At 36.9% G+C, this 7814-nt stretch overlaps 1 long non-coding RNA gene across 1 annotated transcript; it reads right to left on the bottom strand.

Annotated features, from left to right (window-relative positions):
• Positions 1 to 446: 446 nt before the first annotated feature.
• On the bottom strand, positions 447 to 6162 carry LOC116780789. Its single transcript, XR_004354623.1, has 3 exons — positions 6080 to 6162; positions 2153 to 2239; positions 447 to 529 (listed from the first exon to the last, which is right to left on the bottom strand). It is a non-coding gene; the product is annotated as an uncharacterized LOC116780789 (long non-coding RNA).
• Positions 6163 to 7814: the final 1652 nt, after the last annotated feature.

Below are 7814 nucleotides of genomic sequence, written 5' to 3'. Positions count from 1 at the left end.
CTCCCAAGATTTCTCCCTTGGAATCAGTAAAAAGTCAAAAAGATTTAAGAACATAAAGAATTTCCCTTTTGGTGAGATCAGTGGTCCATCTAGCCTAACATGCCATTTACAGAAGTAGCAATATGAGATGTTATTTATTGAGTTTGGTTTATTTCTTGGTTTTAATATTAATATTATGCATTATTAAATACAATAGTATTTCATAGATGATAAAGGAGTGAGGAAAATCTTTAAAGTGAGAAGGTAGAATTACTTTTGCTTTCCCACTAGCTATTACTTTGCTCAGTAAGTATACAAAATCAGGATTTAAATAAACATGTTTTCCCCAAGTATGTCAAAATGCATGGATATTGACTGCTGGAAGTGCAAAGACAGCTGGAAATAGGCAGCAAAACTGTGGGAGAGAAGGTACAGCTGCATTCACTGAGCATCCTCCAGCACTGGCAGGAGATTTTATTTCCCTCCAGGAATGTGTCATGAACCTGAAGCGTCATTATGAACTCCACACACAATCAGGGTCACAGTGGTCCTGAAAGAAAGTAATGAAAGAAAGTCAGCAGGTACAGCAGCGACACTTTCCATCTTCATTCCCAACAAGATTCCTTTATCTTTCCCTTGTTGTTAAGGCACAGCCAAGTCATTACTTATTCTGACCTGTACACCTGTGTGCAACCAGAGCCTGCTTTGAGTGGAAGCCCTGAGTGTACACACAGGTACCCGGGAGTGCCATTGCTGCTGCCACTGCTGCTCGCCTTCCCTCTCTGAATTCAAAAAGAAGGGAGAACTCTATTGTCCTTTGTCGAGGACCAAGAATCAGAATGGGAACGATTTCAGAAGTGGAAAAATATGTACAGTGATTGAAAAGACTTTATGATGCAGACTTTACAGTTATTATGTATATACACATTGTATGTTTTCCCAGAATTTGTATCTCCAGGCTTATTCACTTCCCTGCTTCCCTGCTTCTCTGCTAGTTGGCTGGAGAAGCTGCAGAGAGGAGACAACCACCATTCGCCCTTTCCTTCCCTGGTTCCTCTTATGCTCCTCCCCCTTTTGCCCGTGTCCCTATCCTGGTTTGTTCCCCCGCTTGTCTGTCCCATGCTCCGCCCCATGTTCTGGCCCTTTCCCCTCCTGAGCTGATAAAAAATCGCGTGCACGCTTGAATAAACCAGGCTACCTGCACCCTACCTTGTCTCCTGAATCCGTGCTATGCCATGGCCCCATCCCCCCCTTTTGGACTGTGGCAGTCCTTCTCAATGATGGTTGACATATTCTTATTCAATGATATTGTCATGTTCTTCAGATTGCCGTCCACTCCCCACCAACAAAAAATTTCAAACTGATGAGAAGCCACATTTAAAAAGGGCAAGAACAACAGTGATGGTGTACTAGGAGCTTTTGGAGTTGTTATCCTTTGCTTTGTTTTTTTGTTTAGGAGAAAGGGCAAGGAGAAGTAACAAATGGAATAATGATTTTTCCAACAGTAAAGAACAGGAAAAGATTGTAACTCCCTTGTCTTAAATACCAAGAGGGGAACACAAATGAAGGGGCTGCATAAAAGTGATGGTAAAAGTGGGAAGATGGAAGTGATGCAAGAATGGTATAGTTGTGATTGTATCACAACCAAAGACCCTGAAGAGAAACTGTATCTGCTTTAATTTCTTCTCTTTTCCAAAGCAATTTCCCTCTGTGCAAAGACCTGGTTCTCGCACAGACACGGAGCACTGAGGAAAGTTTTCATTAATACGTGACTCTGTGCTGGAAATGTTGTTTTGCCAAATGCTTCATCTCATTGAGTTATAGCAAGCAAAGTCTTACTGATTATGTTGTCATTTGCTGTAAGAAAAGAGCAGCACACACGGCAGCTGGTATCTGGCATAATAACAACAGAGTGAACAGAGGTGCTCCAGAGGGCTGTTTAGAACAGAATATTCAAAATCACCTTTTGCAGGAGCTCATGTTGCATCACTGCATCTTTAGGGAGAACTAAGCAAAACTGGCTTCCTAAGTCAGAGGCTGTGAATCTTTACTGTAGTTACATCATATTGGGAACACCCTTGAGACCAAATTAATTCAAATCAAAAATCCTCCTGTTGCCTCTGATTATCAGTGACTGAGAAGAAACTATGTCATATTGTTAGTTTTTATTTACATTTGCGGCCAGTGCCAGGACCTGGTCCCAGGATTTAGTCCCACGCCCTCCCGTTGTGTGGTGGACGAGTGTCATCTGTTTTCTCTGCTTCAGATAGTGGAAGAATGAATAGACCTGAATAACAAGAGAGTAATTGTACAATTGCACAATTGAAAGTGATGAATGTTTTCCCACTCTACATTACAAAGAACATAATTTCCCATTTTGTTTTTTTTTTTTTTTATAATAACAATTTACTTTGCATCATGTGGTTAGCATATTAATTTTCCAATCAATCTTTACTCAGATGCATATTCTTATCAATAATGAATGAAATTATAGGTTTAAAGAGTCAGAAATATCTAGCAGACTAATATTGAGCACTTGAGGAAAATCTGCAATACTTTTTAGACTTTGACTTTATAATTTTGTTTTGTGGCAATTATTAAGGAGAATTTTTATATTATGTCAGACATTATGCACATCATTGCGTGAATGACTGTCAGTTAAGGCAAAGTTCTTAAGATGAAAAAATTTGTTGTGCTAAGTTCTCCAGCAGGTCTGCTGTTCTATTTTATGAGAATCTGTATTTGGGAAAAAAACCCAAACATTGAATCCCATGCTTCAGAATTTAAGGTAAGGTGCAACCATTTATCAAAAATAAAATGAAATAGAGGATCTTTTGTACAACATTTCCAAATTCTAGAGACTCTTCTTTTTCCTAAATCATGTAGAAATACCTTTTGTTGAGTATGATGTACACATATTTATGGATACTGATATCCAATAACTCTTTCCAAGCTCTCACAGGCTGAATCTCACTTTAAGTCCCAACTCCAGTGCAAACTGGACACCATTTTCATGCCTGAGATTCTGCATCTGGGAAACTGGCTGCCTTACTCGAGCCAAGAGAGAGTAATTGCAGATTATTGCAGAAATTGGAGCATTTCAGCTTGAGGGCAAACATGAACTCAGTGTAATCGCTCCATAAATTCACAACAGTATCTAAACAAATCCAGTTAAAGAGCTGTAGTCGAAATATATTCCCAAGGTTGCCATACCATTTTATGAGCTCTCCGTCTTTTTCTTTAGGAAGTCAAGGGAACAACGGAGACACATTTTGTTTTTATAATAATCCTATTCCAAAGAATAATTATATGACCCATTTAGAATTAATCTCAGCATAAATTCATTTCTTAAATTTTCAAGGAGCCTGCTGAAATCAGGTGATTCAGCATCAGATTCCAAGTTCCCAAAATAATGATGTATGTACATTTAAAAGAGAACAATGTTAGAATAACAAAAGAAAATTATTAATATACATTAGATATATTAAATGGTGACAATCTGAGGGACACAGGATTTGCAATTCAGTATTTGTGTTTGAGCAGTGAGAAGCAGGTGTGTGTAGCAGGATGCATTGAACCAACAGACAGTTAAAATGTGTTGGGGAAAAAATGTTTTTGAAGTAGAGTAGAAATAAATAAAGAATTACTGATGTGGTCTTTCTTGGGGAAAAAAAAAAGAAGTAGGGGTGGCAAAATGAGGTGAAACCTAATATGTTAGTACTAATCTTTATTGAACTATGCCTATGAGCAGAAGTTCATGAACTAGGAAAAAACTCAGTATTTCAGTACTGTGAGACAGAACTGCAAGTTCCCTAAGCAGTTGGATCATCAATACAGAGATTAAAGTCTTGGAAAACCTAGTAATTTTCTAAAGAACACCTCAAAGTTTTCAAGAGATGAAAAAAGTCCTGCAGTAATTGATCCAAACAGCTTTGGGGTGCAATAATCTTTAAGTAGTAAAACAGGGACAAGAAATGTTGCAAAAAGGCAACTGAGATAGTGTGTTTGCTCATTATTTTGTTCTAATTGTTATGGTGGGACTGTAAAAAAAGTTCATTTCAAAACAATGTTAGACATTACTACTTAAGGGTTTCACAGTCCTGTGCCACTCTGTTTCACAGACAGTAGGAGGGAGTATTCAGGAAGGACAACCCCTTATGCCTACTTAATTCTCACACTCCACTCCTGATGTTTTGCATTACTTTCAATTTTTTATACATCATGTTTAAAATTCAAGTTCTGTAGTTGTCTCTGGCAAAGGACTTCATCATGTTCATGTTGAATCTATGATTAATTAATTTACTTAATGTACTTGCTTAATTTTGAATAGTAGAGTCTTGAATAAAGATTGTCTCCTGCATGGACATTTATGCGACTTTAACATTTTATCTCTGCCTACCTTATTTAATAAAAATCTGCCCTTCAGATGAAATGCTGAGTTGTCATAAAGATAACAGTTGCTGTTAAAATTATATCCAGTGCATTTCATTAGCACTGCTATTAATTAGACACTTTGAAATAAATTAACACTGCCCTGTACCTGAGAAAGAAATTCACTGATTTTTCCAAGGTTAATTTGTGGAATGAATTGAGGGCCAGGTGAATCCAGTATTTGGATTCTGTATTTCATATCTGTCTTTGGTTTGACAATGAAGAGGATGTCCACGAATTTGATAGCAGTCTAGTGAGTAAAAGCTAAAATATTTTAGTAAACTGAACTGTAAAACACTCTCTCTAAAAACCTAGGGTTTGAAAAATCTCTCAAAACATAGAGTTAATCACTTGCCATGCTTTATAATCTACCATAAACGTGTTTGCTTCTGTTCTTGGATACAGGGGAATTTTCCACCAGTCTTCCTTAAAAAAAATGCAGTTTTGTTAGGAACAATCAATGAACTCCAAGCTTAAATATGATCATCAATGTATTTTCCTTTGTCCTTGTGCAAATATTGTGCAAATTTTACAATCCAGGACAAATAAGTAATTTCTTTTATCACCCATCTCCTGTGTTCTGTGATCTAATTCCCTTGGTCATCCTAGCAACTTTTTTTGCACCCATTTGAGTTTGACCTAGTTTTCCTCAAACCTCCAACCAAAATGAATTTTCAAGGGGCTTTTTCCTACGTCATATACAAACATTACCATTTTTTGGCTTCAAGTTTTGTAATATATATTCTTGTTATGAGACTCCCATTAAATTGATTTTCCTTTATAGATTTAATTCTGTATGCAATTTCAGTTTTCAAAAGCACAGAGTAATTCCCATGTTCCAGTATGTGATGAGTTTCTTGTGGACTTCAACAGCTAGGCAAAATTCCCATTGCGATTATTGATTTTGATGGCAAGAGGACTTACAGAAATTAATAAAATGATCATAAATCAATAAAATGAACAGAAAGAAAATGCCAAACATAAGAAATTTAGATTAAAATCTCAATCTTGAAATTAAACAAAATTGTAGTGCAAGATCAAATAAAGCAGTTAATTTCTTACAATTTCATGAAACTTTTTTTTTTTTAGTTCAAGCTTCATTTAGATTATAGCCCTCTTGGTTCAGGAGCTGAAAAAAAGATAAAGAAAACTTCAGAGCAGGTTCATTTATTTACAAATCATTTCCTTGGTGAGCGTTTCAAAGGTTCCTGGACATTGATTTAGATGGTAATACTCTATCCATATACATACAAAAAAGATTTGGTATATTAGGTACTTAAACATACAATTAAACTCTCCCTAAGTGGATAAAATTGCCCATAAAATTTATCTGCAGTTGAAATACATTCCAGAATTTTTTCAGTGTTTTTATTTAAGGAGTTTGTTTAGGTTGTTAGGGGTTTTTTTGTTTGTTTTGTGTTTTTGTTTGTTTGCGGGTTTTTTGTCTTGTTTTTTTAACCAGAGTAATTAATAGCAATGTTGTTAAATTTTAAGGGAGAGATTCAAACCTATTGTTTTCTCTGGACTGCAGTCTTCATGGTCTCACAGAATCTAACTTTTGATATTTGTATAAATGAAAAATTGACCTTAGATTTGCCTGAGAGCTTTAGTTCATGAAGGACTTCCAAAGATCTCAGTGTAAATCCAGCACCCAAGAATTTCCAAATACCTGATGTATATTCAAAAATCATGAAACACTTTTTCTTTCAGCAGATCTATAGTAGCTCCTTTGCTTATTTTGGATGGAAACTGTCAGACTTTTCCTACTTTAATTCTTCCTCCAATTGCAGAACTTCTGTCAAGCTCTGAAATAAAAGATACCTGTTTTTCATTTCAAAGTGTTTGTTATGTCTTTTCTTAAAATGAGAGGAAAACTCATTTACTCAGTATTATGGCATACTTTTTTTTTTAAATTACTGTTGTTTACAAGAGCTATTAGAAAGAGGTATAATTTCTAATAATCAAATATTAGTTTTGTATGCATGCTCTGCTATCATTGGACAGCAATAGGTTTGGGAGTACTTGATGTTGATTCAGAAAATAAAACCCTTTTCATCACCTGTTACTTTCTGATTCCTTTTTAGAGGGAGAGTCTCTAAACACTGAGCAGTGGTTTGTAGATAATACTATACATAAAATATATAGACATGATATACATAAAATCCCCCAATTCTAGGAATTTTTTGATAGGTGCTGAATATGAGGAGGTACTACAAGACTATAAGCTTATTGCTTTCTGGGTTTTGATCAAAATATATTTTAATTAGTCCTAAAATATACTTTATCACTAATTCCTTTACAATAATTGAATAATCAATTTTTAAATTTGAGTATTTCCTACTTAAGAAATCAAACCCTCACTTTTTGCCCAGATACTGCAAAGGATTTAGGTAAACTTCTTCTTTCAAAAGATTTCTGGTGTTCATAGCTTCAAAATACCTTTTTTTTCTTTTAAAGATCCTTCCATGTTTTATTATCAGACAGCAGTCACATCTGGCGGAAATTAGGCCAGCAGGAATCAGATGACCTTTTTTTCTGGAATAGACTTCCCATATCTTTTTAGAACATGATCTGAAGCTGTATTTCTGCAAACTATCACAAGTAAAGTGTCTTCATCATGGCTGGGCTTCGCGAACAAAGATTTGGGAAGGCTTTATCCACATTTGTTACTTGCACGCTGGTGACTTATGAGGCCAATACGTGACAGACATATCCGATTGCAAAAGGCACAACAGAAAGACTCCTTAGATGGTGTATTCCGCAAGACACAGTTCTTCCTGCGTTGCCTTTTCTCCTCGAGAGTGATCCTGCGTGTGTTCTCAAAGGCATCCGCAGCGTTATAGATGCTGTGTCTCCAGGCCTCCCGATTTGAGGCCAGAGTGGACCAATTATGGTGATCAATATGGCCAAGGCTGAGATGTTGTTTCAGGGAGTCCTTGAATCTTTTCCTCGGGGCTCCTCTCTTGCGGTAGCCAGTGGCAAGTTCACCATAGAGCAAGATCTTAGGGAAGCGGTGGTCCTTCATCCTGGAGACGTGCCCTGCCAAACGCAGCTGTGTTCTCACCAGCATGGCCTCTACACTTGTGACTGCTGCTTGCTCAAGAACAGATGTATTGGTCACATAATCTGACCAGTGGATGTTTAAGATTGTACGGAGGCAGCGCTGATGGAAGCGTTCTAGGAGTCGCAGGTGGTGGCGGTAGATGACCCATGATTCGGAACCATACAAGAGAGTAGACAACACTATGGCTTTGTAAACACTGATCTTGGTGCTTTTCTTCAAGTGTTTATTACGCCATACTCTTTTGTGGAGTTTTCCGAAAGCACTGTATGCCTTTGCCAACCTGTTGTCTATCTCCCCGTCAATCTTACCATCCGAGGAGATGAGGCTACCTAGGTAATTA

The sequence above is a fragment of the Chiroxiphia lanceolata genome, chromosome Z, assembly GCF_009829145.1.
Source record: "Chiroxiphia lanceolata isolate bChiLan1 chromosome Z, bChiLan1.pri, whole genome shotgun sequence".
In the NCBI taxonomy this organism is placed as follows: domain Eukaryota; kingdom Metazoa; phylum Chordata; class Aves; order Passeriformes; family Pipridae; genus Chiroxiphia; species Chiroxiphia lanceolata.
The sequence above is the reverse complement of the archived record's forward strand: the minus strand, read 5'-3'. Positions and strand labels throughout refer to the sequence as shown.